This window comes from Rana temporaria, chromosome 1 (assembly GCF_905171775.1).
Source record: "Rana temporaria chromosome 1, aRanTem1.1, whole genome shotgun sequence".
Lineage (NCBI taxonomy): Eukaryota > Metazoa > Chordata > Amphibia > Anura > Ranidae > Rana > Rana temporaria.
Genome location: NC_053489.1, coordinates 310,708,460 through 310,734,331, shown reverse-complemented (window position 1 = coordinate 310,734,331; position 25,872 = coordinate 310,708,460). Strand labels below are relative to the sequence as shown.

The window sequence follows — 25,872 nt, the reverse complement described above, 5'->3', positions numbered from 1 at the left end:
TAGTGAGACTGGTTTGCAAAAATGTGTAGATGATTCCATCAACCACTTACTCGGATACTTTCCCGACGGAGTGGAATGGCATCCTCAGTAAGTGCTCTTTAGATCTCATGAAATGGATTACTGGACTGAAAGAAAATGTCCAGCAGTGTCATACACTTGCACTCTATGATAACTTAAATTCCTAACTAGTGGACAATATTAAAAGTTCGGAAATTTAAATAATGGACATTACGAGATCTAAATACATGATCTCAAGGATTACAAAGATGGCACTGTGTATGTCCACACACCGCAGTAAATCCCCCAAATAATCCTCGGTCCATATTAAAGAAAAGACCAGAATCCATAGGGGAGAGTAGAGTTAATTTCAGTTAACCTGAGGTGTCCGACACATAATCGGAGCTCTCAGACACAGGTGATCTTGTATCTCATGCCTCAACAAGAAGTTCGATTGGCTCAGTTTTTTCCAGAGAAAGTTCTCCAGAGGATAATACAAAAAAACTCACAAGAAATCCCAAAACAGCGCAGTCCTGTAAAAGGAAAAGTACAAGGTGAGGGAGAGTATCTGGACAAAAAAGGGTCACAAGAAGTATCTACAACAGAGGAGAAACCAAATAACTAGGTACTACTTTTGTTAATGTTGTTATCTTATCCAGAGTGACATTAACAAATGATGAAATGTCTTTATTTTGAATGACTCTCATTTGCATCCACATGCCACTTTGATGTGTTTTCTACAGTTTTAGATGTTATTCGTTTTGTTAGAAACTTGATGCTTAGAAAACACTTTCAATCTACATCTGTAGATAATAACACTGTCTCCTCCCAGACCCCTGAACCAGACTTAGGCCGCGATTCAGATACATTGTCGTATCTTTGAGCGGGCGTTACGCATCTCCTATGCACTACGCCGATGTAACATTGAGAGGCAAGTACTATATTCACAAAGCACTTGCTCCCAAAGTTACGTCGGCGTATCGTAAATGGGCCGGCGTAATTCAAAGTAGCAAGGCAGTGGGCGTGTTGTATTGTAATGAAGTGTGACCCCATGTAAATGCATGGCCGATCGAATGGCGCATGCTCAGAATCACGGCCCAAATACTCCCTAAGATACGTCGGCTCAATGCTTTGTCGAAGTGAACGTAACATACGCCCAGCCCCATTCACGTATGACTTACGCAAACAACGTAAAATACGACGCTGTTCCGACGTTTCCGAGGTCCATATCTTAACATGACTTACCCCTGCTTTATGAGGGGTAAAGTTACGCCAGACCGACGCCTTACGTAAACGGCATTGCTAAATCCGACGGGCGCAAGTACGTTTCTGAATCAGCGTATCTAGGTCATTTGCATATTCAACGCGTAAATCTACGGAAGCGCCCCTAGCGGCCAGCGTAAATATGCACCCAAGATACGACGGCGTAAGAGGATTACGTCGGTCGTATCTTGGCCAAATTCAGGCGTAACTGCCTATGTGAATCAGTGCAAAGATACGACAGCGCTCATTTGGAGTTACGACGGCGTATCTGGAGATACGCCATCGTAAGTCCTTTTCTAAATCCGGGCCATAGAGTCTTACATTTCATTTGATTATTTAATAGCTAGATAAACTTTGGAAGGATTACAGTCTGGGTCCAGTGGTGGACAGTATGGGATAGATAGAAATACTATTAATAAGAGCAATAAATACTTTAATCATGTTTAACCTAGGAATGGGGTTGTTGATATTTTTCAAAATGTTCTTAAGATGGAGCTAGTTAAGCTCAAAGAGACCAGTCATACATGGATACACCATTAGAAATCCAACCTGAGCAAAGCTGAGTTTTCAGCATTACAGGAATTAAAAAGAGAACAGATATTAATTTGTCAACCGCCAGGCAGATAAAGGTGGTTCCGTTGTTGTTCTGGACTCTGAGAGCTACAAACAGGAGGTGCTACGATAGTTAAGTGATTCCACTAACTACCCAGTCTTGGATTCTGATCTCATTTTGCTAACCTGTGAGAAATTAGAACATCTGTTGGATAATGGGAAGGAATTAGCGGTTCTTGATAATAAAATATCTGATTATCTTATGGTGAAAAACCCTGTCTTCCATCATCTCCGGAAATTCCATAAACAGGACGACCCGGCTAAGGGTCTGTGGGTTTAGCAACACTTTGAATCAAAATGATTGTCATCTGGAATTTACCAGCACATACCATCCAGAATATATTTACTACTTAGCGTTGGTTCTCACTGGTTAGGTAGATACAGGGGTAGTCAAAAGCAAAACATGCAGAAAGGAATGTTCAGGCATCTCCCTTTTATTAGCCTCTACCTGTCACCCAATGCACACAATAAGATCAATACCCATGGGGGAATTTGTAAGAGCAAAAAGGAATTGCTCCACACAGGATGATTTTGATTGGGAGTGTGGGGCAATTTCCAATTGACTGCGAGACCTGGTCTATAAAGAACAGTGGATTTCTAAGTTAAAACCCCCCCAATGCAGGGATCGCTCAGGATTGGTAAAAAAGAACCCTGTCTTAGCAAATAAACATTGGTTGCAGTACAACAGAACCAATTCTGTGACATAATTTTTAGTTGAATTTAATCAAATTACCAACAGTATAAAAAAACACTTACCTATTCTTTATGAGGATAAATAATTACCTACTATTCTTAGTGGTGGGTGAAAGTTTTCTAGCAAACGGCTCCCACTTTGGGGAATATGCTCTCCCCTAGTCTGTTTCATTTATAAAGCAACCATAACACATGGTTGTCTTATCAAGGGTTCATTTTATTGTGGTTATAACACCCGTAGGTACTGCAGCAAACACAAAAAAAGCACAAAGGTTGTATTCTTCACCACGGGCAAAACTTTGATGATAAAATAATTTATTAATTGTAACAGACAGTCAGTAGTGTACTGTATGTGATAGAGTGTAATAGTTTCAGAATACAGTATGTAGGATTCACCACACAACCTCTGAGGGTCAAAAATTTCAGAGCATTATAATGATACCAATAATTGGAATGCCGAGAATATTTCTAATGTCTCTAAACATTTAACATATTAAAAGTTGGTGATTTACATTGCTTGGTGCTATAGAGGGAAGTGTTGTGGATTCATACTTTAAATACAAGAGTACCATTTGGTCCTAATAATAGATGTGAAATAGACTTATTCTTGATGTAAATATTTTAGAATGTTAACTTGTTTCCCAGATGGGGCTCTTTTCATTTGACTCAGTGTGTTCCATTCATTTGTAACCGTTTATGTGTTAATTGTTTTTAATCATATATAGCCACACCTCCATCATTGATTTTGGTGGGGAATCAACAGTATATAAGCAATGTCATTTAAAACTATAATATTATACTATGGGGAAGGCTGTTATAGCTAAAAAGCGTTAGCATATATCTTGTTTTATGCTATGTAGCCAATAAAGAGCATCAACAGAAGTACTGTATACCGGTTGGCTGGCTTCATTTCTGATTTAGATTTAAAAGCCATTGATTCTAGTTTCTAGGGACTTTTTAATGAACTACATAGTACCAGTGGATTGGCGTAAAGCCAATGTGGTGCCTATATTTAATAAGGGGTCAAAGTCTTTACCAAGTAACTATAGACCTGTTAGTTTAATTTATATACTGTAGTTTTTAAGATACTGGAGAGTTTAAGAAATTAACTCATAGATTAGTTTTTGCTAGAAAAAATATTTAAAGCAATAGACAGCATGAAAGGCAGACGTCAAACAAAACTGATTTATTTTTATGATGAGGTAAGCATAACCTAAGACAAATGAGTGGCTGTGGATATATTATACATGGATTTATCAAAAGTGTTTAACACTGTGTCCCACACACAGCTACTGTGTAAGGTAAAGTCTATAGTTTGTAAATGGTGTCAATGGTGGAGAAGAATCTGGGTGTTCTGGTATATCATAGATCTAATAATAGCATGCAATGCCAAGCTGCAGTTTTCAAAGAGAGCAAAACAATTTCTTGTATTAAAAGAGGCATGGGATCATGGAGGCGGAGAGTTGGCTCGCCAGGTGCAGAGATACTCGTAAAAACTTTGACCTTGCTTGGGCCAGTTGGAGAGCCCACGTGCATGACACAGCATGACACAGCCACGGTTTCATCCAGTCTGGATGTTGCGTTGCTCACCTTGGCAGACCCTTCCTTTGGGAGGCTAGTACAGGCGCACTGCCAGTCGTCAACCTCAGGTCCCACTTCATAGTGGCTCATCATGCTGACAAACCCGACGAGAGCTGTTCCACACGCCTTCATGCCCTTTTCTATCCTTCTTATCTCCTTTTTCTCTTCTGTTTTTCATCTATCTCAAGCTATCTCTCTTTTTTTACTGTTACTGCTGTTTTACTAAGTTTTTGCTTGCGGGACATGGGGGTGTCTCTCTTTTTGTTTTTGTTTTTTGTTTTTTTGGCTACCTGGATGGCCTTCAGGTTCCTGGTCGTCTGGGTACTTCAAATCTTTATTGTTGCTCATTCATATGGGGGCCATGATTGTCACCACCCTAGGGCTGAGCGTTGGGCCACCTTGCCCTTCTTCTGTTTGGGGGGAGGCCTACCCACATGGATCGAATATCCGGGTCAGGCCGGACAGGCGAGGTACTAGCTCTCAAATTTTTCTTGGCGGAAATTCAGACAGAAAAATCCAATGGAGCCTACACACGGTCAGAATTTCCGACCAAAAGCTCACATCAGACTTTTCTTGTCGGAATTTCACGGCATTAGTAATATCTCATCTAGAATATGAAGTTCAGTTTTGGCACCAGTTCACAAAATGATATCAGGGAACTGGAGAAACTGCAGAAAAGGGCAACCAAACTGATAAGAGGAATGGAGGAGCTCAGATATGAGGAAAGATTATCTGAACTAAATTTATTCTCTCTTGAGAAGAGAAAAATAAGGGGGATATGATCAACATGAAGTGGTCCATATAGGGAACTTGGTGTATTTATTAGAGTTATTTTATATATCTATATATATATATATATATATAGGGTTTGACAAATTCAAACCACACATGTGAGGTATCGCCGCGATCGTTAGAGCGAGAGCAATAATTCTAGCTCTAGACCACCTCTGTAACTGAAAACATGCAACCTGTAGAATTTTTAAACATTGCCTATGGAGATTTTAAAGGGTAAAAGTTTGTCGGCATTCCACGAGATGCAATTTTGAAGCATGACATGTTGGGTAGCAATTTACTCAGCGTAACATTATCTTTCACAATTAAAAAAAAAATTGGGATAACTTTACTGTTGTCTTATTTTTTTATTTAAAACAGTGTATTTTTTCCCCAAAAAAGTGCGCTTGTAAGACTGCTGCGCAAATACGGCGTGACAGAAAGTATTGCAACGATCGCCATTTTATTCTCTAGGGTGTTATAATAAAAAATATATATAATGTTTGGAGGTTCTAATTAGAAAGAAGGAGATGGCAGTGAAAATAGTGAAAAATGACATTAGAATTGCTGTTTAACTTGTAATGCCAACGGCCACCACCAGATGGCGCCAGCTCACAGAAGGAAGAGCTTGGGACAGCTTGGGACTTCACAAGGCCGCAAAGCCGTGGCCTCAATTACCGGCGCCCCCACCTCCACCGCCGTGCGATCGGTAATTGAGGCCTCAATTACCGGCGCCCCCACCTCCACCGCCGTACGATCGGTAATTGAGGCCGCGGCTTCGCAGCCTTGTAGGCCACGAAGCCGCGGCCTTAATTACCGGCGGGGGCAGGCGCCAGGTCACAATTTCTTGTCGCAATTGCGACCTGGCGCCCGGATATTGTCGACCTCTGTATAAATATATATATATTTATAAGAGTTAATAACTTTAAGGTCATCACAGAGGACAAGGAAACACTCTTAACATCTGCAGGAAAAGTATATTTAGCCTCCAAATGTGGAAAGGCTTCTTCACAGTAAGAGCTGTGAAAATACAGAAAATAAACCCTCAAGAGCTGGTTCTGGATCAGTAGATTATTTCCAAAAAGCCTTGGACTCTTTCCTAAATGCGCACAATAGAACTGAATACTGACATTTATAGATAAAGTTGATCCAGGGAATAGCTGAATATTTTTCCCCAGCCAAAGCAAATTGTATCATGCTTTATTGTTTTTTTGTTTGTTTTTTGCCTTACACTTGATCAACTGTGAGTATAGAATTGTGTAATAGAGGTTTTAAATTTGTGTGTGTGTTTTTTTTTCCGGTGGGTTTAACTCAATGGATTTGTTTATTTTTTGCAACCAGATTAACTATGTAACATCCAGTCTTGCTTCACCTCAGTGACTCCCTGTGTATTCTAGCCAGCAACCTACATCCCAGAAGATGTGTGATTCCCTGCGTGTTCCAGCCAGAAACTTGTTACCAGCACCTGTGCACTCCAAGTCTGCAGTTTACTTTACTGTTTCCTTATGCATTTCCACCCAGCTTCTTTCTCACCTTGCACCCCAGTCTCCAGTGATCCCATCTTATCCCCTGCATACCTACATACCTGTCTCTGTGTATTACCATGCACTGCTGTCACATTGGACTGTACTACCAACTGATCTGTGACCAGCATCTCAGTACTTCAAGAGACTAATCCTACATACATTATCCTGTCCTAAGTAGTTGCCCACTTGGGTTAGTCAGAGGGCCACAACCTGAGAGCCATCAGCAGTCAAACCCTTCTCCACTACCATTAGCTCTGGAGAAGACCATGTGGCTCCTTAGACTCTGTGCCTCAGCCCTTCCAAAGGTTTCACTGTCAGGAGCTTGTAAACACTTGTGTTATTTGACAGCTGCTGGGCTCATTATAGCATTCTGGTTTTGTCTATGATGCACCTGCAAGGTGATTGATGTTAAGCCAGCCAAGCCTGCAGTTTCATGCTTGTGATATTGTGTTTGTTACACATGTTTCAAACTCCCTGTTTGTCTGCCTTGCTCTGCTAGATTTCCTCATTGACAACCTTGGATCAGATATCAACTACTCTCCAAACTATGCCTGCCTTTTGACTACTGACTTGTCCCTAACTATTCTGAACCTTGCCTGCCTTTACCTGGACTGTCATTGAACCACTTTGCCTATCTTTGCCTATCTGCCAAACACTAATACCTGTTTGCTATGCTCAGTTCGTGCCTGCCCCACAACACAGAAGCTAGCTATAGTGTCTGACCACCTGCATTAGAGGTAAGCGTGAAATTCACCTTACTGAATGAGTGGGCAAGTTGAGCTCTCTGAGTTTTTTTTTCTTTGACTCACACCACTGTCTGCTTCAGGTGCTATATCTAAATCCAGGTAGTCAGCTTGACCTCTTATGGGGATAACCTCCCATCTGTGACAGCTTGACAGGATAATATTTTAATGAGGAAGGCTAGGCAGGGTGGACAAGTGCAGGATGTGATTCATTCTGCAGCTCAAAGTCACATAGTATAGATGTGGGGGACCTTTGTTCCACTCATTTGAAACTTTTAATCTTCTTTTAAGCACTTAAGCCCCGGACCATTCCGCTGGCCAAAGACCAGAGCACTTTTTGTGATTTGGCACTGCATCACTTTAACTGACAAATGCGACGTGACTCCCAACAAAGAGCTTTCTTTTGGTGGTATTTGATCACCTCTGCAGTTTTTATTTTTTGCGCTATAAACAAAAATAGAGAGACAATTTTGAAAAAAAATCAATATTTTTTACTATTGGCTATAATAAATATCCCCAAAAAATCTATAAAAAAAAAAAATTTCCACAGTTTAGGCCGATATGTATTCTTCTACATATGTTTGCTAAAAAAATCTCAATAAGCGTATATTGATTGGTTTGCGCAAAAATTAGTCTACAAAATAGGGGATAGTTTTATGGCATTTTTATTATTTATTTATTTTTTACTAGTAATGGCGGCAAACTGTGATTTTTATCATGACTGCGACTTTATGACAGACACATCGGACACTTTTGACAAATTTTTGGGACCATTGTCATTTTTACAGCGATCAGTGCTATAAAAATGCAGTTTACTGTGAAAATGACACTGGGGTTAACCACTAGGTGGTGCTGAAGGGGTTAAGTGTGTCCTAGGGAGTGATTCTAACTGTTGGGGGTGTGTGGCTACGAGTGACACGTCCCTGATCGCTGCTACCGATGAGAGGGAGCAGAAGATCAGTGACAGTGTCACTAGGCAGAACGGGGAGAGGTATGTTTACACTTGCCTCTCCCCATTCTGCAGTTCTGTGACCTGATCGCGGGACACCGGCGGACATCGAGTCCGCGGGTCCTGCGGGCACGGTCACGGAGCTTGCAACATCTGTTGTGTGGACATTGACTTTACTGCAGCTCTCATCCAGTACCCTAGACAGCGGAGAGACAGAGGTAATGTGCCACCCAAATCAAACCATCAGCTCCTTCGGGGGTAGTGCTACACGTAGTTAAATGCCACCTCGCTGATTCAAAAATGATTAAATAATAAGAAAGTTGCAATACTTACTCAAGGTGCCTGCTTTCCTGCCCAAGGTTTTGCATCCCAAATTACATCCAGACATAGGTGATGGTTTGAGCTAAGGTATAATTATAAACTAACGCTCGTGCTTGCTAAGTGATGTTCAAGTGATTTTTTACTGACGACCGCCACACCAACGAATACAATATCATTCCTTGTCAAACGATACGACACAATTTTTTCATTTTTTCAATCGGTCTTTTTCGTTCACAATATCGATATCGGGTATTACTTGTTGGGCATCAATGAGTAGAAAATCGGGCACAGAACAGAAATTTTTGGGTGATATTCTTATTGTGTATTCCTGCTATAAGGCTAAAACAAATATTAGGCAAGCAAGATGGAGTGCATAAGTACAGAAGCAGCATGTAGACTAGTGTATTTAGATGTAAGTTATCCTACATAGTTCTTCATAATTTCCCTGTGTAATTGCAGGGCTGCATAGGTAAACTATCATTATTGTAAGCATATATTTACACTAAATGCATTGTGGCACACTTATAAATGCAATGGTAATATAAATTTGCTTCCAAATGTATTTTTTCTAGTAGTCTGGTACCTTCATCCTCAGGCTGCAAATAAGAGCACTGAACACTTACCAGAACTGCCTCTTCTCTGCAGCTCAATTTCTTTCTTTCTTCCTTTTTTTGGCATTTTAAAGATTAATCGCTATTACACACTTAATAAAGCCAGTTTAAGCTATTGAAATGAGCAGTGGTGAATATATGTATAATGACAAGTAGAAGAAAGCTGTGCTTGAGTCATATGTCTAAATGGAGTGAGATATAGATTACACTTTATAGTTATGAAGGCTGCTGTAATGGTCTCATAGCATGCAAGGCAATGGTCCTTTTTTACAAAATAAATGTACTCCATGTTGTGTAACTATGGCAACCTCCTTTTGAAAATAAGGTCTATCATCTTTACATAGCAACAACAGACAATGTTATACATTTTGGCTTAACATCACACTGCTGGGTATAACAACATCAATCTATGAGCAGCATGATCTCTGTGCATTTTCACTTGAATTTTAAATACACAGATGCATAAGCACTGGAAATGTATAATTGCCACCAAACCAGTGATGCTGTGAGGAACAGTAAATGTTTGTGCATGGCCCTTGGTTTATTTTCAGCAAATGTTTATGCAGGACCATTCACCCTGAAAGTAGGCAAGCCAGCTAATTATCCTATTTTAAAATGTCAAAGAGAGTTCACTGGCATTACAGGTGTGTGTGTGTGTGTGTGTGTGGGGGGGGGGGGGTTATGGATGTGCAATAACATAGAATAGAGCATTATCATTAACACAGCATGTTTTGTTTGTATTCCTCTAACATACTTATATTGCCTGATGATCCTGCCAGTACGTCTGTTTCTCAGACAAAGTTGTCCAGCAAATGTGACAGATCATTTAATACTGACAGGGGTGTTTACAATGGCTTTTATGTTGTAAAAACATTTTTTTTCTTAAAAGGAGAAAAAAACCTGTGCTACCCAAAAAGCATTGGCTGTAATGTGCTATTCATTGTCTGAGCCAATATGCTACATTATCCATGTACAGTATGTACATTCATTTTCAATAAACATTCCTACTGCAATTACTTTTGTTACTCAGTGGCAAACTGTGACTTCCTCATTTAAAGTCCCATGGGCGACTCCTTTTTGTGTATATACAGAATATATATATGTAGCACTACCCCCGAAGGAGCTGCTGGTTTGTTTTGGGTGGCATGTTACCACATGGCTCCTCCACCATCTAGGGGTGTATAGTGAATGTAGCAGTAATGGAATGTCCATGACAGGTGTCTTTTTTTCTGTGCTCTTTAGTACCCAGCCGGGTAAAAACAATAAAACTTTGTGGTGATAGAGTTGAAGTAAAAGGAGAAATAGCAGATTCAGGCGTAGCAATAGGGAAACAGTCCTGCTTCCAACAACACTTAGGGGCAGATCCACAGAGCGAGTACGCCGGCGTATCTACTGATACGCCGGCGTACTTTCAAATTTCCCGCGTCGTATCTTTGGTTTGAATCCTCAAACCAAGATACGACGGCATCTGGGTTAGATCCGACAGGCGTATGGCTTCGTACGCCTTCGGATCTTAGATGCAATACTTCGGCGTCCGCTGGGTGGAGTTCTCGTCGTTTTCCGTGTCGAGTATGCAAATTAGCTATTTCCGCCGATCCACGAACGTATGCGCGGCCGTCGAATTCTCTTACGTCGTCTCTAGTCGGCTTTTTCCAGCGTATAGTTAAAGCTGGTGTTTTGCGGCGTATAGTTAGACTTGCCATGTTAAGGAATAAAATTTGAACAGATTAACTGGATCAGAGCAAACTAATTCTCTGATCCCCCTCTAAATTTAACAAAGCACCGGTACTTGGAAGTGACCAGGCGCTACATATAAATATATATATATATACCGTATTTATTGGCGTATAATACACACAGGCATATAACACGCACCCTAATTTTAAGCAAAATAAAGGTAGCTCAGGAAGTGGGTAAATCCTTCTAGGGGTGAAGTGGTTAAGACCAGTGCACACTGATGCCTGACAAGGGAGGGAAAAGAGACACAAACAATTTGCAGGGAGGGGGCCTGTCAGCCAGTGTGTGTTGCGTGTCTTTCTTAGCTCCCCCTCCCCCTGTCAGGCAGTGTCATTCATTCCCCCCCCCCCCCCCAGCTGGCATTATAATTTTTTGCTCTCTGACGACCAACAGCCACATCCCCACCCCCCGCAGACCAATTATTATATTTTTAGTCCGCTTTTCATTTAAATGATTTGTACCTGCCGGGTACAAGCTCTGTCAGATCCAGCAGACATTCTCCTGCTGCTCTGCACACAGAAGCCAGTCTAACTCTCGCAGCCGTCAGCCTCAACTACCGCGAGCAGTGCAGAGCGTTACCATGACCTACGCTATGACGGCCACGAGAGTTAGACTGGCTTCTGTGTGCAGAGCAGCAGGAGGATGTCTGCCGCTGGATCGGAGTGTACCGGGACCCCCCTGTCTCTGATGGTGTCTGTTTGCCTGAGATCGCACCTCCCAAGGCACTATATGCAGTATGTACAATGCTGTATTTAAACTATATCGGCGTATAACACACACATGCTATTTTCACTCTGTTTTCAGGGTGGAAAAGTGCATGTTATACGCCGATAAATACGGTATATATATTAGGGATGGAGGTGTATCACTGGTGACCTCAGACCTTTTAATCTGTTTGCATTGGAAGACACCCATATCCCAAAAACTGGCCTGCTGTAACTACCAGCCACTGTGTTTTATAAATCAAATTGAATTTACTTTATATACATGCATTTAGCCTCCGGTGCTGCCCCTCCCAGTGGTGGTGTTTTTTGTGACCTCTGTGTTCTTTGCTGTCTCCTTTTGGTGGTGGCGGTGTTTTGTTTGGCATTGGAGCTGCGATATGTAAAGGGAGATTTCGCTCTCCTGCTGTCCCCCCCCCCATTCTTTGGATTTTGTGTGGGGGGCCACCGGCTGTGCATGCGTACCCCCATTGGCAGCTGACGCCCTGGCATCGGCGCACCAAGCATGGCATTGGGGGAGGAGCGGACCGGACCCCTTCGGGGATATAGGTCAGGGGTGAGACATGGCTGAGATCACTTCCTTTAATCACCAACACCATGCACACCATGCACACCACGGAGATCTCCATTTCTGTTCAGCTGCTTGTATATCAAGGTAAATACACTTTCCCCACCCTAGCACTCACTTGGTGTTTCATCTGCATTCCCTGCACTTTTTTGTTTCATTTAACACCACTTTTCACACAACCTTTTTTCTCTTTTTTTACTATAGGGCTTGATTTTTCAGACAAACACATTTTTTCAGGATTTACTTTCATACTCATGGGGCCTGATCCACAAAAACCGGCCGTAACTTAACTTTTGGCATTTAAGTTACACCACCGCATAATCTCTACCTAAGTGCCCGATCCACAAAGCACTTACCTAGAAATTTTGAGCGGTGTAACTTAAATCCGTCCGGCGCAAGGCGTTCCTAATCTAATGGGGCGAGTCCCATTTAAATTAGGCGCGCTCGCACGCCGGACGTACTGCGCATGCTCCCGACGCGATTTTCCCGACGTGCATTGTGCGAAATTACGTTACGCCGAGTTTTGTGAATCGCGCCGGGTAAAAAAAGTTGCGTCGGGGAAAAAAAGAGATGCGGCGGGAAAAAAAAAATGTAAAAAATAAATTTACAGCGTCGCGGGAAAGAAGGGTTTACTTTTACATGGTGTACTAACTTTACACTTTGTAAAAGCAGCCCTAATTTTGCGACGGCAAACTAATACTTAAGGAGAAAAAACGAAGTTTAAAAGCTTCGTGGATCTCCGTAAGTGCTAATTTGCATACCCGACGCTGGATTTCGACGAGAAATGCCCCCATCGGCGGCTGTGGTACTGCATCCTAAGATCCGACAGTGTAAGTCCCTTACACATGTCGGATCTTCTGCCTATCTATGAGAAACTGATTCTGTGGATCAGTTCCATAGATAGAAACAGGGATACGACGGCATATCAGTAGATACGCCGGCGTATCCCTTTTGTGGATCAGGCCCATGGTCTCTATGTCTGCTCCATTATTGGATCAGGTTAGTCCACATCCTGTATGTTTCCATCCAAATAATTGTATAACCTTTGTCTACTCTGCCTATTTAGTAAGGTTTTACATACATACTTATGCTGGCGTATACATGCTCTCATAAAAAACATTATATAATTTGACGCTCACCTTACTAATTTTGGCATATTATTGAGACATATACATCTATGTTTACAGCTGATATCTATCAAGTTACATACTGAGACAATTACTACCATTCACCTTCGCCTATGCCATGTCTGCCGCCTGGCGTCCCCCCTGGGAGTACCCGTGTCCGTCTCCTCCCCCTCAGCTCCCATGCCACACTCTGGCTGCTGCCGTCTATTTGGGGGTTCAGCGATGGAGACTCTGATTTTGTTCATTTGTAAGCAGTGCTTTAAGTGGGCCAAAAGAGGTGCCGGTACTCTATTAGGCGCCGGTGCTCCCCCCCCCCCCAATACTGAACATGAAAATACCCTTAGAAAGTACCCTGAAAAAAAGCTACTGTAGAAAGAGCTACTGAACATAAATGCTAAATTCAGGTAAGTGCTTTTTACAGGGAAAGGGGCGATAATGGGCACAGTGGCATCATGGGGCACAGTGGTGACAAAGGGCACAGAGGTGACAATTGGCACAGTGGCATCATGGGGCACAGTGGTGACAATGGGCACATTGGCATCATGGGGCACAGTGGTGGCAAAGGGCACAGAGGTGACAATTGGCACAGTGGCATCATGGGGCACAGTGGTGACAATGGGCACAGTGGCATCATGGGGCACAGTGGTGACAATGGGCACAGTGGCATCATGGGGCACAGTGGTGACAATGGGCACAGTGGTGACAATTAAAGGGCACAGTGGTGACAATTGGCACAGTGGCAACAATTGAGGGGCACAGTGGCTGCATTTGATGGCATGGCACAGTGGTGACAATTGATGGAACAGTGGCTGCGTTTGATGGCATGGCACAGTGACTGCGTTTGATGGCATGGCACAGTGGTGACAATTGATGGCACAGTGGCTGCGTTTGATGGCACAGTAGCTGCGTTTGATGGCATGGCACAGTGGTGACAATTGATGGCACAGTTGCTGTTTGATGGCATGGCACAGTGGTGACAATTGATGGCACAGTGGCTGCATTTGGTGGCATGGCACAGTGGTTGCATGTGATGGGCACAGTGAGGCTTCAATTTTTTTTTTTTTTGCGCCCCCCCCCCCCCCCCATTTTGAGCACCAGCCGCCACTGTTCCAGACATTTGTAATGTTTGTAGATCCTGGGACACACACACACATGTGTGAAGGTAAAGTGTCTGCAGGGAAAAGTCAGGGAAGGGAGGGGGAGAGATAACAACCATCTGAGAGGAGCAGTGTGACAGGCAAAGATGAATGGATCTGTGTGAGGACGACAGGGAGCAGCACGGCCGGCCAGATAGTGGCTGAGGAAGGGAGGAAGATGCCAGGGAGAGAGAGAGAGCATTGCAGACACAGCCAGAACTGACCTGTAAAGCCAACGTGAGGAGACCTGTTACCACTGCTGCCCGAACCTGCTGGGAGGAAACTTCAAAGGCCCCCCATGCACCTAGGACCCCTGGGCAGTTCACAGAAGTGCCTGTGCATTAAGACAGGAAAGCCCTCCCCCCGCTCTCACAGTGTCCCCCAGCTTTTAGGGAGAGGAAAGCAGGCAGCGCTGGGGGGAGACCAGGCACCTATAGGAGAATCACATGTGGCTAGAACAGGGAGGCAGATCAGTGCGCTGTGACAGTTACAGAAATGATGCCGACAGGAGGGAGAGATACACAGCATCGGTTCTGTAACTGTCAAAGCGCACTGATCTGCCTCCCCATCAGCGGGCCCCACTCGGCTGCGGGCCCCATAGCGCCCGCGTGGGTCGCTATGGCGGTAGTTCCGCCACTGATCATCATATTCCTGGCCTGGGGCTGCGTTCCGGTACGGGAAACCCACGTACTGGGCGCACGGAGAGGTGCTGGTACTCTCCAGGGCCATTTTTGGAAGTGGCGGTACTGAGTCCTGCCGCGTTCCGGCCCAGTTAAAGAACTGTTTGTAAGTATTGGGACTTTTTTTTCTGGCCCATTCTGCCATTGTTCCCACATTTAGCACTGTGACACATCAGACTCAAATATTAGAAGACAGTAGTTTTATAAGTATGTATGTGCATTTGTGTGAGTTTCTAAAACAGTAAACAGTAAACATTCTATTTTTACTGTTTACGAAGCTAATGTGTGTGTGTGCGTATATATATATATATATATATATATATATATATATATATATATATATATATATATATACCCTCCCTTCTAGACTGTAAGCTGTAACGAGCAGTGCCCTCTGATCCTGTATAATAATAATATATACACATATACAGTCTATATTCCATATTTAAAGCCTTTTTAATAAGTAATAACAGCTCAACACAAAATACAGAATCTTGATACAAAATGCAAAATTTGGTAAAGAATCTTCCAAACAGAGACACACATGGCATAAAAACCCGACAGTGGTTCTAACCCTTCACCATTCTATCCAAATCTAACAAAAAAGATTGGCTTTAGGTATAATTTAAAGTGCAGTAAACTGCAATCAACATTTCTTTTTTTTTTTTTTTCCTCATTTTGACTATTGTGTACAATCAGCTTTATCTGTTAAAAATTAACTGCAAGATTGCCTTGACTTTTAAAGTCACTCTCTGAGTTTCTCATTAGCCTTATTATCATATTTGAATCATAAATATGCAAATGAAGAGTTTCACACGGGAGATTTAATTCTGCGCTCTTATTTCTGATTAGTTGGAAATACACTTTGGCTCTGTCAGATAATTGGTAACACTGCATACCAATAAGGCATTTTCCTACGCTTCATGAGAAGAGGCTGAAATTAAAGTAGGCAGGGCTGGTACATTTTTGACAGTTTTGTAACATAAACTTGTTAAAGCTTTAACTCAACCATTAATACAGCTTATGCATTATTAATAAAATGTGTATGTCAGAAACTGTAAAAGGAGGAGAGTACTTAGATCAAAGACTTGGACATAATTGATATGGGTGGTAGATCCCTCACCTTATCCACTTAAAATATGACCATCTACCCAACAAACCCAATATTTTGCATGCACTAAAAAAGGACATAAAGAGTTTCTTTTTTTTAACACCACAGCTAATCCACATTAAAACCATAAACTTGTAATTATCATATTTACAGCTGTAAATTGCCTGGTAAGCAAGTGAATACATTACATCGTAGACAAATAATTGCTTTTACTGCTGCGACTGAATGACCACTAACATGGATTAAAAAAATGACTATCACACATTATAGTTTTTTATTACCGCCCTGCCGGTTCCGTGGCGAAAAATGGGAGATTAGTTGTCGAGAGGCAGAAATATAATCACAAATTAAATCACATGCTGCATTTCATATGCATTGCTTTACCATGCCATCCGGTAATAGCACACATAATTTACCGGTTCTAGGGACCGTCAATATTTTAAATGTCATAAATGGCCAGGATTCCTTTTTTCCAGCTTTCCGACAATTTGCATTTTCATTTATGTATAGAGCTTGCACATTATGTTAGAAAAGCTAATAGCTTTGTTGTCCATTGACTTTGTTGTTGAAGACAGGTAACAATATAAAATATGCCACCTCTGGCACAAACACAATATCACATTTTATTGATTTGCAATAAACAGCAGATGTAACGGGTAATGCAAAATCAGCCATGTATATTTAATTAAAAAGTGCTTTAGATAGTGTTACTGAATTTATGAGAATGATATAGCATACATTATTTAGTTGTTTCTGCAAGCCCTATTATATTTTTTATGATGCGTTTATGAAATATACGCCAGTATATTTTAGCATCTTCACTTTTCACTAAACATCACCTGTAATATTATACAGAAATTACCAATTGTATTTATTTATAGGTAAGCCTTTTTTAGATATACTGTATAAGTTCCAACCGAGTTTTGAGTAAATTATTTATGACTAAAGTTAAATTCTATTTGTATAGAAGTTGTTATTAAAAGGAGGAGCGTAAAGAAACCTCATTGTATGTTTTTGTATTCTTGCTAAAGATTATAGTGTAAAATTTCTTGCTGCACTTAACAATAATATCTGTTTTTAATGAACATTGTTCATTTTTTACAGTGGAACCTCGGATTGCGAGTAACACGGTTTACGAGCGTTTCGCAATACAAGCTAGAAAAATAAATTCTGACTCGCCTTGCGAGGGTTGTCTCGCAAGACTAGCAGGATTCAAGCCTTTAGAGTGTGCAGAAGTATGGGGGCGCCACTAATGCTCGGGGACCCTTGGAGACACCCGGAAACGCTTGAAAACACTCGGAAACACTCCATTCCCGAGTGTCTACGAGCATCCCTGAGTTGTCTTCGAGCATTTCCGAGTGTCTCCGGCACCCCCGCACCTCTGGCCATACGCGGTACTGCATAGACAAGCAGTGGCTGTGGAACGGATTATCTGAGTTTCCATTATTTCCTATAGGGAAACTCACTTTGATATACGAGTACTTTGGATTACAAGCATTCTTCTGGAACTAATTATGCTTGTAATCCAAGGTATTACTGTATTTTGCTGTCCATGCGCACCTTAATTAAAAAGCTAATTGTAAATTGATTGGAGCCGTTGCAATTTTTGTTAGATTTGGTGACACAACAAAGGCCTTCAGCAGAGGTGTACCTTGAAGCTTTTGGGTCCTGATGCAAAAGTTGACCTAAGCTTGGGGCCCCACATCCCCCGCCACACACTGTCACTTCCACAGCACGCAAAGATACTCCCACCATGTGCCAAGATACTCCAAGTGTTATTTCAGATTTTTATTTACTTACTGAGAGGGTAAATCAAAAGATTTTGGATAAAGTGCCCCCATTTTGCCATACCTCTCCAATTCTTTTAAATACCCTGGTGCAGGGGTAGGCCAGTCTTTGAATGTTGGAGATTTACCTGAATAATAATAAAGAGACTAAAGATCACTGGGGTTCAGTGTCCTTTTTTAAAGAAATTAACTAGCATGGCCTAACTAAATAGTAAAAAAAACCTAGGGGGGGGGGGGAATGTCACTATAAAAATATAAACTTAGCCTACCTTAAAAGTGGACAGTGTAGATAGAGCAGTGTATGGTGTGTAGACAGTGTCAGTAGGGCAGTGAATGGTATGTGGACAGTGTCAGTAGGGCACTGGATGGTGTGTGAACAGCAGGCTCCATTCATAAAGAATATTGTTCCCCTTAAAAAAAGTGGTAAAATACAGCTCAGCGTTTTTCAAAAAGTTATTTTGCATTCACTGCCGGTGTATTTATTAACAATATTATAATAGGTTTGAGCTGGCAGCCGCCCATGTCCTTAACAACCCCTAAATAACATGGTTGTTAAGAAGGGGGCAGCCGTCACGTCCTCAACAACCGGTGAGTCATCAGCTGTCAATGGGGTGACATTGCTGGTAATAAAAAAAAACTTTGGGTCTGGTAAGGATTTTAAAGGGGAACCCTACGCCAAACAAAAATGGCATGGAGTCACTCCCAAAATCCATACCAGACCCTTATCCGAGCATGCAGCCTGGCAGGTCAGAAAAGGGAGGGGACGAGCGAGCGCCCCCCCGAACCATACCAGGCCCCATGCCTTAAACATGGGCACAAAAGAACTTTGTTGGTGTTGTGGGAGTCTGTGGGCAGGGGGCTTATCGGAATCTGGAAGCCCCCTACTCATTCATTCGAAAAGAAAATTGTAGTGTAAAAAAAGCCAGTTTTTGACAAATCCTTTATTTAAAAAAGAAAAATAGTGTCCCCTGGTGTAGATCCATTGTCAATTATGACGCCTGCCACCACCGCCAACCCCCCAAAAAAAGGATTGCTGGTGCCAAAGGCTCTCGCTCTTTGCCAGCTCCTTCGTTTGACAGTTTCTAAGTAACTAAGGGGTGGGGTCATCAGATGACATCACCCGATGACCCCCGCCCCATTGTGACATCATCAACCCAGCATGCCCCTCATGATGTTTACTGGTTGTTAAGAAGCCTGCCCACTCCTTAACAACCGGTATACATAAAAAAAAATTAAGGCCTGTTTATGCGGTATTTACAGAGTGTTTTCAGCATTTTTAAGTAAATACTGCACAAACGGTCTAGTGAATTGACAGTTTCAGGATTGCATAAGATATTTAGGAAAAAATGTGTACTGACACTTAAATATCCCACAGAAGTTCATTCTGTGAATGGAGCCCAAAGTCAGTAGGGCAGTGGACACTGTGTGGACAGTGTTAGTAGGGTAGTGGGTAGTGTGTGGACAGCATGTGGCCTAGTATGGTTCAGGAGGAGGGTGCTCGCTTGTCCCCTCCTTTTACTGAGCTGCCAGGCTCTATGCTCAGATAGGGTTCGTGTAGGGTTTTTGGGGGGAGCCCATCCCATTTTTTTTTATTGTGGCATGAGGGCTATTTTTAAAATTCATACCAAAGGGCCTGGTATGGATTTGGGGGGACCCCAAGCCGTTTTTTTCTCCATTTTTTTATTGCCGGCAATTCTTTTTTTTTTTTTTAGTTTTTCAGTAAATATTGCACAAACAGTCTAGTGAATTGACAGTTTCAGGATCACATGAGATATTAAGGCAGAATGTTTTGTGACACTGACACTTTTTGTGACACTGACAATGTTTTGTTCCATCTCTATATATGTTCTTATAGGTTAGAATAAGGGATTACACTACACAGAGGAACCTTGACAAAGGGGTGTGGCTTCCACATATATTTGCAAACGATATGCAACTAAAACTTCAGTTTTCAATGCAAATTGTTAAACAATGTAATTTTTTATCCTGAATAGCGAGTAAGTGTGCTTCAAAGAGCACTGCATGTGAAATATAAAAAAAAATGTTGTCATGTCCTTACTTTTATGTGCCTTCACCAGTGGTTTCCAAACATCACAGTTTACCGTGGTGACTACAACAGAACATGCTGTGCTTGTATTATAATTCATGAGAATGCTTCAGAGTGACAACGTTACAGCTGAATAAAACAAGTGTTGTCACTCTAATGGTTTTATAGTAGATGGACACCTGGGTATAGAGAAAACTAAGGAGAGAATAACCCAGAGATTCTTTAGGCCTGGTTTAGATGCAGATTTCGCAGTCCGTTAGTACCCTTACTGATTATTGAAATGCCCTTTGAAAGAATTGAATGGATCTAGTGGGACGAGTGGAAACGTCTGCTCGGGACCATTAGCACATAATGGTAATATTGGGCTATGCCATGCGGTATCCTGAAGCCATTCCCTTGAGTAATACCTTGGTACTTGCAGAAATATCCCCTGCCTGTAGTATTAATATGAGCAGATCCCTGCCTCTAGGAGTAAATATGAGAAACACCAGCTTTACGTTAGGTGCACCGTGTGCAGAGGACACAGACAGTACACACACCGCGTAGCTTTAGGTGCACACTGCAGAGGACACAGACAGTACACCATGTGAGAATACTGAAGCTAGCACAATCACCTGCCTGCCTGTCAGTAAATTAGGAAGAGCAGATCTAGCTGAACTCAATACAGTGTATACATATATATACCACACCTGGGATGCATAAATATCCTCTACACACTGTAACTCTAACTGACTAGCTTGCCTGCCTACCTGCTCTATCCACCTGCAATAAATGACACTCTCTCTCTGTCTTCTTTTAACCACCACAACACACTACACAAGGCCGACTTGCAGGCGGCCTTTTATAGTGTGGGGCGTGTACTAAACCCCCTGAGCCATAATTGGCCAAAGCCACCCTGGCTTTGGCCAATTATGGCTCTCTGTTTTTTTCAAGCTGTGATTGGCCAAGCATGCGGGTCATAGTGCATGCTTAGACAATCATCAGCCAACAATGCACTGCGATGCCACAGTGAATTATGGGCCGTGACACGCCACTCGAATTTGGCACGAACGGCCCGTAACGTTCGTATTTAGACGAACTGTCGAACATACAATGTTCGAGTGGAACGTGAGTTCGACTCAAACACGAAGCTCATCCCTAACAAAGACTCCACCTAAACACCTTTATCATTTTTTTGCAGGTGTGCTGAAGAGATTAGGTTTTTTGGTGCACAATTATATCTTATTATTTCTATGGGTATAAGTAAGATATTTCACTTCCCCAAAACCACCAACCCCAAAACTAATTAAAATGGAAGAAAGAAAAGAGAACCACCAACTAGCTCAATAATGTACTTTTGACGAAGAACATGAAGGGGCATGTTTGGGATTCAGGCCCTCAGAGATGCTAAGCAGAAGGTCTAACCTCTAAGCCATGGCGCTGCCACACGTGGAAACCTCCTACACATAAATACACATACATTGCATTTCTTTGGACATATAGGTGGTGGAATTACATTACTCAAGAGTTCTTCTTCTTGATTTTTTTCTGTGATATTTGGTGTTTCTTGGTGGGTGAGTGTAGAATAGTGATGTTACCCTCTGATTTTTGGGAATTACATTTTGATTTCTGATGTTGGTACACATATCGCATTTTTTGGGTTCAAGTTATGATTATTTGGAAATAATAAAAAAAACACAAAATTTGGACCCGTGGTAAATTAGAATCAGCAATGTTATTGTTTGTAGTTTGTAAAGACATCTGTGTGAGTTTGGGTAAAGATTTTTGTGAGATGGAAAGTGACAGTGAAAAATATATTTTACCAAAACATCAAAACATTCCACATTCTAGCATTCTTAAAAACAAAATAGATCAAGTAGAAGCAACATTGTTGCAAGGAAAATTTATTTCATCGAAAGATACATGTCATCTTAACATTAAAAGTATTTATTTGGGGGAGGTTAAAATTGTACTATTCGAATCAATGACTGAAACTTGCATTGGACTGTATAGCGCAGATTTTCACTCTCAAAAACGTATTTTGGTATTTACTATAGCGCCCTGTAAGAAAGCTATGGGAGTTAAAATGAAAGTTGTTTGCAGGTCTGAGCATGCTCAGTTGTGCTGTCACCTAGTTGTACAGAGACAGGGAATTTATCTCTTCTCAGACTTTTAACCACTTGATGTGGCATAGTAGCTTAGTTGTTCTGACAGGACGTCATATGACGTCCTCGTCTTTTAAAGTCGCTAGGGGGCACGCGCATGCGATACTGGGAACTCGATTCGCGTGCCCGACGGCCGACACCCGCGATTGCCCAGTAACTGAGCAGGACCGTGGATCTCTGTGTGTAAACACAGAGATCCACATCCTGTCAGGGAGAGGAGACCGATGCTGTGTCCCTTGTACATAGGGACACAGATTGGTCACTACATTGCTCCTACAGTTACAATCACTAGGCTACACATTTAACCCCTTCCTCGCCCCCTAGTGTTAACCCCTTCCCTGCCAGTCACATTTATACAGTAATCAGTGCATATTTATAGCACTGTTCACTGTATAAATGTGAATGGTCCCAAAAATGTGTCCGAGTCCGACATAATGTCACAGTCCCAATAAAAAAATCGCAGATCGCCACCATTACTAGTAAAAAAGTAAAATAAAAAAAATCATAATTATGTCCCCTATTTTGTAGGCGTTATAACTTTTGCGCAAACCAGTCACTATACGCTTATTGCGATTTTTTTTACCAAAAATATGAAGAAGAATACGTATTGGCCTAAACTGAGAATTTTTTTTTTAAATGGGATATTTTATTAGAGCAAAAAGTAAAAAATATATATTTTTTTCAAAATTGACGCTCTTTTTTTTGTTTATAGCACAAAAAATTTAAAACCGCAGAGGCAATCAAATACCACCAAAAGAAAGCTCTATTTGTGGGAAAAAAAGGACATACATTTTGTTTGGGAGCCATGTCGCACGACCGCGCAATTGTCAGTTAAAGCGACGCAATGCCGGAAGCTGAAATTTCGCCTGGGAAGGAAGGGGGTATATGTGCACAGTAAGCAAGTGGTTAAAGTTATTTTAGTGTAGAATTTTTTTTTCACACAGTTTAAAAGCAACTTATCATTAACCACCCTGGCGGTATGATTCTTTCAGAATAAAGGTGCTGAAAGCGGTACCATTATTTGCAAGGAAATTTGGTGATTTGTACTGTAGGCCTGTAATTTTTAGGAATAACTCACTTAAATCTGACCAAACAAGAGTCTTGTAGACATCCCGGGTATGAAATTTTTTTAAAAACAAAATTATAAATTATAATGTAATAAATAATTATAAATAATTATAACAAATAATAATATAATTATAATAAAAATTATTCAATAATGTAATCAGCTCAAAATCACTGAAATTTGCTCAGTTGCAGAATTGTCGCTGTCATTACTTTTATTTTTTTATGACGAATTTCCCCACAAATCGCTATCGCACAATTCTGCAAGTGATTATAATTTATTATCGCTGTTTTCTAGCTGCTCTAAAACCATTTTTGACATAAAGGGACACTTTTGGTTGCTATGGACAATCTACAGTTTGCAGGCAGAAAGAACAGTTTTTATTATATAAAAGTACATGTAGGGCACTGGGCAGACCACTAGGGACAAGGGGGGTGTGTATTTTTTACATACAGTACTGTAATCTATAAGATTACAGTATACTGTATGTAATGTGTTTGTTTACGTTTTTGAATTTGGCACCGTTCTCCGCTCCCGTGCGTCGTAACGTCGCAGGGAACGGAGATCGGCGGCACAGGAGGATGCTGTGTGAATCGAGCGAGGTCCCGCTCGCACAGCACGGTGGCATCGCTGGATCCAGGGACAAGGTAAGTAACTTTGTCCGCTGCTACTGCAGCGAGGCAAGCCCGAGTCTGACTCGGGGTTACCGATCCTAGCACAAAAATCTAACCCCGAGTCAGACTCGGGAATACCGCCAGGGGGGTTAAACAATATACCACATATTTCAGTACCATTTAGGCAATTATATCATGCTCTAAACATTATTTCCAAGTGCACTACTCCAGGTTTTAGCAAAGTAAGTCCCCTTTCACACGTGCGGACCGTATGTCTGCTTTTTCATCCATCCGGGTTGAAAAAGGGACTTGCATTGGTCCCTATGTGATTGCGGGTGTCAGCGGATAAACATCTTAGTGTATTATCTTTAGCTTATCCAGTGCAACAGCATATAGGAAGGAACCTCCTGGTGCCTGAAACTCCAGGGAAATGTTTAGACTTATGTCCTAGGCATGTTGGAATGTTTTTCTACAAGCTCCACAAATTTGTGTGATGTGATCAGTTTAGTAAATACTAATATTAGAATCGCTGCTAATGTGATCCACTACTTTTCAACTATACAAAACATCAAACAAGACTTCATAATGCACTTAATTGTAGGGTCAATAAGTTCACTATGTAGCCATAACCCCTCCCAAACTCTAAGCTTCATGTTTGGCTCAATACAGTGATGAGAAGCCTCAATGGCCAATAGTCAGGATTATAAAATAGAAAGTGGTAGATTCTGACTTTCAACCCATGCTTCCAAGAGGTAAGTATATTTCAGTGTATTTAGGTATTATAAATACACAGGATGTTTAGACGAAGGAAGAACCTGGGGCCAGATCCTCAAAAGAGATACTCCGACTTAAGTGCTGTTCAGTCTGTGTGTAACTTTGGAAACGATCCTCAAAAGGCTTTTTCCAAAGTTACACAGAAGATCCGGCATGTGTAATTGATTTACACTGCCTAATTTTAGGATGCAGTACCGCATCCGCCGCTGGGGGCATTTCGAGTCAAAATGCCGTTGCTAGTATGCAAATTAGCACTTAAGGCGATCCACAAAGCTTTCTAGCTTCTTTTTTGCGCCGTAAGTGTTATTTTGCAAGTGTAAAATTAGGGCTCGTTTTACAAAGTGTAAAGTTAGTCACACCTTGTAAAGGCCCATTGCAGCGACGGCATTTGGTATGCTTTCCCGAGGGAGAACTCCACGTCAATTTGTAAAAAACAAAACCGGCATGGGTTCCCCCCCAGGAGCATACCAGGCCCTTAGGTCTGGTATGGGTTGTAAGGGGACCCCCCCTACGCCGAAAAATTGACGTAGGGGGTCCCCCTACAATCCATACCAGACCCGTATCCAAAGCACGCTACCCCGGCCGGCCAGGAAGGGAGTGGGGACGAGCGAGCGCCCCCCCCCCCTCCTGAGCCGTGCCAGGCCGCGTGCCCTCAACATGGGGGGGTTGGGTGCTCTGGGGCAGGGGGGCGCACTGCGGGCCCCCCCACCCCAGAGCACCCTGTCCCCATGTTGATGAGGACAGGACCTCTTCCCGACAACCCTTGCCATTGGTTGTCGGGGTCTGCGGGCGGAGGCTTATCGGAATCTGGGAGTCCCCTTTAATAAGGGGGCCCCCAGATACCGGCCCCCCCACCCTAAGTGAATGGATATGGGGTACATCGTACCCCTATCCATTCACCTGGAGGCAAAAAGTAAAAGTTAATAAACACACAACACAAGGCTTTTTAAAATAGTTTATTATTCTGCTCCGGACGCCCCCCCTGTCTTCGTTATTAGCTCAATTACCAGGGGGGGCTTCTTCTTCCGCTCTCCGGGGGTCTTCTTCCACTCTCCGGGGGTCTTCCGCTCTCCGGGGGGGCTTCTCCGGACTCCGGGGGGGCTTCTCCGGACTCCGGGGGGCTTCTTCCATCTTCTCCCCTCTTCCGCTCTTGACTCGGCGAACCCCGGTTCTTCTGCAGCTCTCCGGTGCCTTCTTCTTCAGCGCTGGCTGCCTGCTATGTTTGTGTGTTAGCTCGATTTCAAACAGGCAGCCGGCGCGGTCTTCTGTGACGTCAGGGTCTTCTGGTCTTC

At 42.3% G+C, this 25,872-nt stretch overlaps 1 pseudogene; it reads left to right on the top strand.

The window, feature by feature from the left end:
• The first annotated feature begins 12,123 nt into the window (after nucleotides 1-12,123).
• The window catches only part of LOC120918566, a 69,320-nt pseudogene continuing 55,571 nt past the window's right edge, over nucleotides 12,124-25,872 (top strand).